Source organism: Mizuhopecten yessoensis, unplaced genomic scaffold (assembly GCF_002113885.1).
Source record: "Mizuhopecten yessoensis strain PY_sf001 unplaced genomic scaffold, ASM211388v2 scaffold3689, whole genome shotgun sequence".
Taxonomy (NCBI): Eukaryota; Metazoa; Mollusca; class Bivalvia; order Pectinida; family Pectinidae; genus Mizuhopecten; species Mizuhopecten yessoensis.
The window spans coordinates 318,260-329,640 of record NW_018405170.1 but is presented as its reverse complement, the minus strand read 5'-3'; positions in this window follow the sequence as shown (position 1 = coordinate 329,640).

Genomic DNA, 11,381 nt, shown 5'->3' with positions numbered 1-11,381 from the left:
CAACTCTTTTTTTCTTTTCTTTTCTTTTACATACAACAATATCGGACAGTCTTTGACACTGAAAGTCGAGCCCACACCTACTAGCGAGGTTCAAACGCCGCCGGGAGATCTAGACCTTATGGCCGAATTTTACTTGTTTGAATATTACATGTTGTTCTTTGTTGGCTCAATCTGTTTGGGCTGTTTCTGATGTAAGAATCGTCGTATTTCATTCTCTATAGTACTGACATGGGACCTAGAACTTTTAGTCCTGTTGGGAATTGCTGGAGATTCCACGCTCAAACAGTAGATTATCACTAAATAAACAACATGTTTGTGTTGAATACCGAACACTGCAATATATCAGTATATCTGCTGTCTTGATGGTGACAATCAGGTACTAACGCACTTCATGATATCTGTCAAATACAATCTGATTAAAATCATCTGTTACATGGCTCCGCCTGAACGATGTTCAGGCGTAGTACGAAGTTAACGAAGCCATGTAACATATAATTTTAATCAGATTGTGTCAAATAAGAATTGAAATGCTTTTTTTTAACATTTATGATGATATGCAGCATATTTCATGACGCGCGGTAGAAAAGACAAAATGATTTTGCCGTTCTTTGTGGTCTCATTCGGTTCGAGAAACAGGTTTACATTCACTCGTCACATCTCGGTAGTATTGATGGAGGGTACCGGAATCAGCCGAGGTCATTCGAATGATTTGCATTATGATTGTTCCCCGATTACTCAAACAGTTTAGCGGAAATGCCCGCACAGTTTCCGATTGGAAAACATTCACGTGTAATATGGTTCTTACTGTACAGCGTTTGAAGGTTTATATCAGGACTGTACAAATGAAATGTAAGAACAAGATCTCTATTTAGATACACATCAAACAAATCTAACTATTTTCCCATTAAAAGTCGTGCAGCACCCAGTCATATTTACCACTCAATCGTTTTGACTGTTGCCTAACATGCTTTGGCAAACGGTTTGGTTGACAACGGTTTGCAACAACAGACCTGAATGGGTTTTTTAGGATTTTAATAAAGAAAGGATTAAAAATCAAATTTTCATCCTGTTGCTCATAAACCCATTCTCGTCTCTGTAGCAACCATTTCTAGTCAGTGGTTTTAACAGTTGCCTAGCAAGCTCTGGTCGGCTGGCAGTTACGCTCACCAGTCTGGGCTTGCATAACTAATGATATACGTAATGCCAGGTAGCATTTGTTCTCTAATTGATCATGTTGCAAAACAGTTGTTCCTTATATTGACAATCACCATTTTAAACTATTTACACTCGGTGTTAGGACCAACCCAATGAGCTGTTTCCCTCGGCCTACATTCTCATCTGGTTGGTCCCAAACAATCCGAGATATACAGCGTCGTGTCAAAAGAATTCGCAGCAGCTTGTCCATTTTTTCACTAACTTTCACGTATTGATATCCATTTTCATTGAATTTTCCTGGAAAATTGCACCTCTGAAATGAAAATGGACATGCTGAAAGATAATTAATATTTATCTGACAATATTTTCAAATTTTTCGCAAAACTATTTATAAAGGGTTATTCTAGAATATGAAATTTCACTGCCATTGTTTTGAAAGACAGAACAAAATGGCATAGTAAATCGATTTAATCTGAATAACTTGTCATTCGTTTCAACCAGCCAATACGAAACGTATCTTTAAGTACGTGAAATTTTGTAACAATAGCAATAGTAGTCAAATTAGCACTAGCAAATTTCAATTAAGAAAAAGTAAAAATGCATGAAAATTTTAATAAATTTTGGGTACTGGCTGTAAATGAAAGCGTCATTGCATTATGAGCTCAAAGTAAAAAAAGCAAAATATTTGAACGAAAATTGAACGAAAACCAACCTCATGATTTTAATAGCCCTCCCCCACCCCCTGCATTTTTTTGCCCCCTTTTTCGGTTACATAAAAACACCAATTCTTATCTGTTGACCCTTGTCATACCGATTGGCATTTAAAGCTTTTGCTAAACACACGTTGAACTTGAAACAGCTGTACTGGTCATACATTGTATGGTCTAAGGGGCGATAATCTCTTCTAGTTAAACAGTTCAAACTTCAGGTTTTTTTTATCCTTATTTTAATTCGTAAATATGCTCCGTGTCATATAGACGTCGATCAACGTGACATAATGGTATACTTTTGGCTTGAGAAGATTTATTTTACCTATTTTTAAAGATCTACACAGTTTATTTTAGTCACTAAATATAATCTCTCCATTTGAAATGTCTATGGTCATATTTCAAAATTGTTTATTTAATACGAAGAGTGATATTTTTGTGTGGGTTTTGTTTTTGTTTTTCTAGAGATAAAATATCAACAATCTTGGGAACATTATGACAAATGGGACAAATAGGCGTAATGAAGATTTCTGTAAGATATTTTATCCTGGCACATGATTATGAAATATATATTATCGACTCACCATATTCCTAATAAAATAGTTGTTGAGTGAGTTTGGCAGTTATGTATGAAGAACAATGGGATATTACCATTTATGAGAAACAATGGATTAACATTATTGTTTTTTTTCTGAAAGTGACTTTTGACCTTCGGACTTGTGTGCACTCGCATACCCAAAGCGTTGAATGTTATAAATGATGCATATACCTTACTCATCAAGTATCCGTCGAGTGACTAAATATATATATTAACAAACAAACAAACAAAAGCGACAATGTTATTAAAGTCATTTTTATTTTGGTGATATTTTTACATTTTTCTTAACACGGCCAAACTGCATCCACCCATATTTATTATCAGGAAAAGTAATGAGTCGATTAAAAATGTCTTACAGTGAAATGTGCCGGAATAAAACCCCTGAAGATAGATAACTCGTGGTCCTGCTGTATAGTCAGTTAACCAGCGATAGATAACTCGTGCCCCTGCTGTATAGTCAGTTAACCAGCGATAGATAACTCGTGCCCCTGCTGTATAGTCAGTTAACCAGCGATAGATAACTCGTGCCCCTGCTGTATAGTCAGTTAACCAGCGATAGATAACTCGTGCCCCTGCTGTATAGTCAGTTAACCAGCGATAGATAACTCGTGCCCCTGCTGTATAGTCAGTTAACCAGCGATAGATAACTCGTGCCCCTGCTGTATAGTCAGTTAACCAGCGATAGATAATTCGTGCCCCTGCTGTATAGTCAGTTAACCAGCCAGTCGGTTACACATTCTAGTACAGAGCTGTAACAATAGTTTGACAAATAACAAAGAAATGTCGATTTCTGTCTTATCCTAGGTTGATAACTTTGATGGACCATATTCAAAACATGCATGAAGAATTTTTATCGACAAGGGATGAGTGTCATCTGTATAACATCATCCTGAAGTTACGATGGAGAAATAAACAACAAATTGACTGAATATCTTAAATGCTATACCGTCTGTTAGTCTTATTTACTTTGATAGGCTAAATGACGTATTCTGCATGTGATGTTGTGTGTAGGAATCCTTCACACCCGCGTAATGTAAACTCAAGAAATCTCAACAATAGGTTAAGATTTTTTAGCTTCAGGACGAAAATTCTCAGAGTTTTGAGTCTGAAAGATCTTATTCTAAGGAATAAAATGCTGGCAAATCGCTTCTACCATGGTGTTGAATCTCGACCATTGTACCATGTTAATATCAGTACCGTTTTGGATTGAAAAACGACAATAACACACTTATATTTTTTTTACCAAAATGTGGGATTATCACGTTGTTATGTGGTGAAACAGTATTTAAAACTTCTCTCGTTTACATTGATGAAGCACACGATTCACTGAAGCAATTTATGAACGTTTTGAAGATGAATTGGTGAAACTCTTTGCGTTCAACCTTCCGTGTTTCCTCGTTAAACCATTGAATTATCCAAAGGTTCCACGTGTTACAGTCCGAAGGCGCAATAAACACTAGTAGCATACTTACAGCACCGGCGTCACCAGGGTCCGCATTCATGAAACCGTTCTCACGCTCAAGGATGGGTTCTGTGCTCAAACCGACATTTTTGTTACCTACTTAAGTCAATTGTAAAGATTGAAAGGAGTATTTCACTTAAAGATCCTTTAAATGTTTTCCAAATTATTGACAAAATACGACTTTTTTATGATTTATAACCGGCACAAGAAATTAAGCTTGAGCACAAAATCCATACTTCAGCAGAGATTCTGTGCTCAAACCTAATTTCTTTTAACTCGATTAAATAATGTCAAATGATCAAAAAGTCAAATGAAAACAGTGAAAACAGTTTCTGGCTTTTAAGTCTCTTCAATGTTTTTCCAAATAATTGACAAAATAAGATTAATTTATTACATAACGGGAACAAGAAATTCGGCTCGAGAACAGAATCCATGCGTGAGGATGAGAACGGTTCCATGGATACGGGACCAGATCATAAGGTAAGGCACAAAGGATGAGAACGGTTCCATAGATACGGGACCAGATCATAATGTAAGGCACAAAGGATGAGGACGGTTCCATGGATACGGGGCCAGATCATAATGTAAGGCACAAAGGATGAGGACGGTTCCATGGATACGGGATCAGATCATAATGTAAGGCACAAAGGATGAGAACGGTTCCATGGATACGGGATCAGATCATAAGGTAAGGCACAAAGGATGAGAACGGTTCCATGGATACGGGACCAGATCATAATGTAAGGCACAAAGGATGAGGACGGTTCCATGGATACGGGACCAGATCATAAGGTAAGGCCAAAGGATGAGAACGGTTCCATGGATACGGGATCAGATCATAATGTAAGGCACAAAGGATGAGAACGGTTCCATGGATACGGGGCCAGATCATAATCTAAGGCACAAAGGATGAGAACGGTTCCATGGATACGGGAGCAGATCATAAGGTAAGGCACAAAGGATGAGGACGGTTCCATGGATACGGGACCAGATCATAAGGTTAGGCCAAAAGATGAGAACGGTTCCATGGATACGGGATCAGATCATAAGGTAAGGCACAAAGGATGAGAACGGTTCCATGGATACGGGACCAGATCATAATGTAAGGCCAAAGCAGATGATAAAAATGACTAAAACGTGTTGAAATCAAATTCTATGGAATTCGAAAACATTCGAGTATTTTATGTTTGTTTACCAAGCTGTGGTACATCATGCCAATATGTAATGTATCTGTCCCTCATCAATGTACAACTTCATCTACTGCTAACGTACCTCGATAATTTCAGCATTAAGTGATATGGTAAATGGAATGAGGGATAACATATTCATATATATTGACAAGATATACCATATTTAGTTTAACAAAAACAGTAATAGAATGTTATGAACTCTACAGATCAATGTTAACCTGCGTCGTCTGTTTTTGATTGACATCATGGTGAAGTGAGAGAAAAGCCGTGTAAACCACTATCCGGTGACCAAAACCGTTAGTGTAGCACCCGTGTCTGTTAAAGTATTCCCACGTAACACGTGGGTATTTCGGCTAAAGGTGATACTGTTTAGTTTTGATTTTACGTGGAGAGACAGAACATTGAACAAATAGAGTGATATCCCGGACACGAGTGAGGAATACAATGCAACAAAGGAAAATTGAACTTCAACGAATACCTTGCTTGACGACGAACGAAATCTTCTGTCCTTCGCCTACAAAATCATCGTCGGGTCACGTCCAAATGCATGGCAGCTCATGGAATCCTCCGAAATGTGTCGAAACTATTTCTATGAATCATGTGCCAAAAGCAAGGTTAACTAGAACAGTGTTAAAATACTATTTCATCTCAAAGCAAAACTACAGTCAGGAGAACTGCAGATTTGATGAGGCCGAAAAACGTTCGTTCGAAAACAAATATATTAGTGACTGATAAAACGACAGTGGTTCTTTTTACATGGAGCGAGAATTGATATTCAACGCCAATGCTTTCGTGATGTTAAGATGTAATCCTGTCCTCATTCATGCCGTCATTTTTGTTAGAGGTGACGATGTCGGTCACATCATTTTTGTTAGAGGTGTCGATGTTGATGCCGTCATTTTTGTTAGAGGTGTCGATGTTGATGCCGTCATTTTTGTTAGAGGTGTCGATGTTGATGCCGTCATTTTTGTTAGAGGTGTCGATGTTGATGCCGTCATTTTTGTTAGAGGTGACGATGTCTTTCACATCATTTTTGTTAGAGGTGACGATGTCGGGCACATCATTTTTGTTAGAGGTGACTATGTCGGTCACATCGTTTTTGTTAGAGGTGACGATGTGGGTCACATCATTTTTGTTAGAGGTGACGATGTCGGTCACATCATTAAGGCTACAGAATTACATAAGTGTCAACGCACATGTTTCCGTCTCCTTTTTATATAATATTACCTTACTAAGTCATAAATATTTATTGGTTAAATAATACAACGTTTAAACTGTAATGGGAGCTCGAATGGGTAAATAATACAAAGTTTAAACTGTAATGGGAGCTCGAATGGGTAAATAATATAAGTTTAAACTGTAATGGAGCTCGAATGGGTAAATAATACAAAGTTTAAACTGTAATGGGAGTTCGAATGGGTAAATAATACAAAGTTTAAACTGTAATCGGAGCTCGAATGGGTAAATAATACAAAGTTTAAACTGTAATGGGAGCTCGAATGGGTAAATAATACAAAGTTTTAACTGTAATGGGAGCTCGAATGGGTACCTAATACAAGCTTAAACTGTAATGGTGCTCGAATGGGTAAATAATACAAAGTTTAAACTGTAATGGGATTTCGAATGGGTAAATAATACAAAGTTTTAACTGTAATGGGAGCTCGAATGGGTACCTAATACAAGCTTAAACTGTAATGGTGCTCGAATGGGTAAATAATACAAGTTTAAACTGTAATGGTGCTCGAATGGGTAAATGATACAAGTTTAAACTGTAATGGTGCTCGAATGGGTAAATGATACAAGTTTAAACTGTAATGGTGCTCGAATGGGTAAATAATACAAAGTTTACACTGTAATGGGAGGTCGAATGGGTAAATAATACAAAGTTTAAACTGTAATGGAGGCTCGAATGGGTAAATAATACAAAGGTTAAACTGTAATGGGAGCTCGAATGGGTAAATAATACAAGCTTAAACTGTAATGGTGCTCGAATGGGTAAATAATACAAAGTTTAAACTTTAATGGGAGCTCGAATGGGTAAATAATACAAAGTTTTAACTGTAATGGGAGCTCGAATGGGTAAATAATACAAAGTTTTAACTGTAATGGGAGCTCGAATGGGTAAATAATACAAAGTTTAAACTGTAATAGGAGCTCGAATGGGTAAAAAAAACTAAGGTTAAACTGTAATGGGAGCTCGAATGGGTAAATAATACAAAGTTTAAACTGTAATGGGAGCTCGAATGGTTATCTTTTCTTTCCTTTTACCTATAGCTTATATTCTGCTTTTAGACACTGACTCATATAATGATAAGGTAACTAAGGGAAGGTAATCACTAATAATAACAAAGAAACTAAAGAAGAACGCTGTCTTCTGCATAACCCTTGTGTGGTCATTTTGCGGTGCCATATCAGGAACAGAACATTTCATAATGTTTAGACCAGGGAGGAATTTATATTAATTTCCATGAAGGCGATAATTGGTACATAATAATGAATGTAAAGGAGAGAAATTTGCAACAAATATATAAAAATTACAATAACATTTTAATAAACTTAATGCAGGTCCGTATATGAGCATGTATTTTGATTCTAATAGCCATTACCGGACTATATTTTTGTAGGCGTATGTTCGTAAACATGACGCGGAAGGTGATGGCAAGGAGTTGGAGGTGCTCATGCCAGGCGGATTAATTTTTTTAAGTTAGCCAATAGCACATTGTGGTTTAGATACGTTTATACTTCATGAAAAGTTGGTTTTGTCTCCTTTTTTTGTGGTTAACTTATTTTGATGTTTGTTCCCCAGTCCCTGTATTTTGTACCGATATACCGGTCCGAGCCTTCTATGTTGACTTTGTGGTATATAATACCTTAAATCAGAAGATCTACAAATCTGTAGTATTGTTAAGATGGGAACTATTTTCTGCGTCGACAGAAGAAGAAACTTTGACAAAAAGAAGAAGAAAGGTTAGCGTCACTAGATGTTTCTGAGGTGATATATATCCTCTAAAACAGTCTTTACATATAGAAATCAGGCCATGCCGACTTCAAATGCTTCGGTACATCCTCAAACCTATCTGTAGAAAATCGTAATCGGTAGTAAATAGAAAACAAGCGTACCACTTGATAAATGAAACAATGTGGACTGGACATCAGTAAAGAAGGATTGGGTGTTTAGGAAACACATTAATACAAAGGGAATGCCATCATGATGATCAACTCATTAGAACCAGATTCGAAATCAGGTGCTGTCGGAAGGAGCACCACATAGGGTACTCGTCGGGAAAATGATGTAAGTGCGAAAATCATCAGCTGTTTACGGTTGTTATAAAAACATAAATGTTTTTCATGTTTTTTTGATTGATTGTTTAAACCAACACTGCTGGGCTCCATAAAACCAAGCTAAAGATGACTTTCTCTCATGCCTTGTTTATACTTTTGTTGGATATTGTGAAAGAACTTTCACATTTTGTTAAATTTTCCCGTGCGTACATTGTGAACCATATACCACAATACCAAAGGGGGAAAATAAAGCCAAAAACCACTACAAAAATATAGCCCAAAACCACTACAAAAACATTGCCCAAAACCACTACAAAAATAAACAAAGGACCGAGAAGAAGATTTATAACATTAACACAACAGAATAGAAAACCAATGCTAAATTAAGTCTTGTTCATAAAACAAAATCAAATGTTTACGTCATATACATTTATTTACTAAGTTCATTATTGCATCTCAGTTATTAGTTGTGACGGTATATACGGTGTATGATGCCATCAACGTCACGTCAACAATGCATTTAGCCTGTACATCAACATTACATTATGTATATAATATGGTGAATAAGGTCAGAGAAAAAGAATCATTTATCCCACCTTGAAGTGAGACTGGGAATCTCAACTCCCCTTTAGTTGAGTTTCCCATAATTCACCCCAAGGGGATGAAAGATTCTATTTATCTCATATATCAGCTTGTTATTAAATCTTTATCTTGATCGCTTTAAAGAAAACTGTACCATTGCACCAACGAAAAAGACTTTTACTTGAAAGATGTTTTTACCTGCAGTGTTTTCCTTCAAATGAAAAAAAAGGATTTTTTAAAATTTAGAGTTACTTCCCTTGTCAGGTCATTCATATCTCATTTTGATGCTGAGCATTTGTAATTCCTGCATAGCAACATTGGTTAAGTGTAGGAATGGCAGTTTAAATGTCTTGAGTGCGATCCCATCAAATATTTTATCTTTATACTTTTTACCAACAATTCTATAAGTAAATAACACATGAATACAGCATTACGACATTATCAAACAAACGTTTTCTGTCATTTTAATACACCGTACATCAATATAATAATAAATGTGACAACATTTCTTCATAAAGTAATTGACTCGTTATACAATAATTCGTAAGCATACGATGACATAAAATACTTGATATCCAGAAATCATGTGTGGCATGGACTTAATTAGATGGCATAAGAAGTTGTTATGAATGAGTTTCTGATGAACCGAAAAAGGAATGGAAAAAAACCCAGATTGGTTATTAAAATATATTTTTTCTCCGTCAATGGTAATGCTGACAATATATCATCACAATTAGAATGGGATCGCATCCGTGGCAAGTAAGTGTGACGGAGCCTTAATCTTCAACATACCCGGCGGTATTAATCCCGTTATTATCTTGGACATATCACCAATCTAACTCTTTATTGTAGTAAAATATCGTTATCTCTGTTTTAAACGACAATAATCGTGTTTTTGAATTGAAATAACGTAACACACATTCGCCATATATATCTTTTCGCCATTAATTTATAAACATATCCATAAGAATAACTGTAAGTAAAACTTTAGAGTTTTATCGATTCCCTTAATCCATTTTACAAAATAATACGATGGAACTAAAAAAACAAATGCGATTGTCCCTCTATACAGCCACAGCTAATACACTTATTCAGCTATCCAGACACCACTTATGTGGGTGGCCCATTACACAGCCACAGCTAATACACTTGTCCAACTATCCAGACACCACTTATGTGGGTGGCCCATTACACAGCCACAGCTTATACACTTATTCAGCTATCCAGACACCACTTATGTGGGTGTCCCATTATCATTCCAGTATTTAAGGGGACGGTTAGGTTTTTTCTGTACAAAATTGTGCCATTAACTCAGCTCTGCACAATTAAGCCACTTATAATCGTTGTTCCGCGGACAACTATTCCATATCCAGAAACCCCGGGTTCACTATTACATAACTTCTATTCACAAAGTTATATATATCACCAGTTAAAACAACAAATGTAGATTTTGAGCACTGTTACAGTCAAACCTGTATTAAGAGGCCAACCAAGGGACCGGCAGAAATTGGCCGCTTAAGATAGGTGGCTGCTAAAACCAGGCTCACCCGAAAATCACAACCTAGTTTTCATACATCCAGGGATTATAATGACATTTTCCCGGCAATATAGGCTGCTATGTTATTTTGAATTTGGTATTTGTTTTGTGTTATTATCTATCCACATGACGTCACTATTTGGGGTAGATATATCCATCTGAATGAATTAAAAGGCGGACATTTTGATGGACACATTGCCTCCTCCTGTCTGGTATCGGTTTTGTTTTTGGACCCGTTTGTGTCTGTATATTGTGAAGATAATGATGACAATTAGAATTAGACCAGCCAGTGAACTAAATATGATGACCAAGTCTTTGTCGTAGGGTAATTCATCGCCGTCTGTTTTATCCGTCTTTGACAGTGACTTTGGCGTGGCAGTGGCATTGGCAGTTGATAAAGTGCCGTTAGAGGGCGTTGTCGGTGATGGAGTACTTCCGGAAACTGTATGTGACGGAGCTACACTTGAGACTGACGACATTGGAGAGAGCGTTTGAACTTGTGTTGAAGGTGCTGATGAAGGCTGTGAAGACGGTAAAGCGGTTCCATTCACTGACGGGGTTTTCAATGCTGCTGTTGACGTTAGGATTACTGTCGTTGCATGTTGTGTACTAGCCGCCGCTGTTGTTTTGGTCCGGATGGTTGTTTTCGTCGGTCTTGTAGGTGATGCTGTGATTGGTGTTGTTGTTGGAGTGGTTTGATTTTCTGTTGTTGTTCTTGTTTGTGTTGTTGTTGTTGGTGTTGTTGTTGGTGGTGGTGATGGTGTTGTTGTTGTTGGTGTTGTTGGTGCTATTGTTGTTGTTGTTGTTAGTGTTGTTGTTGTTGGTGTTGTTGTTGTTGTTGTTGGTGGTGGTGGTGTTGTTGTTGTTG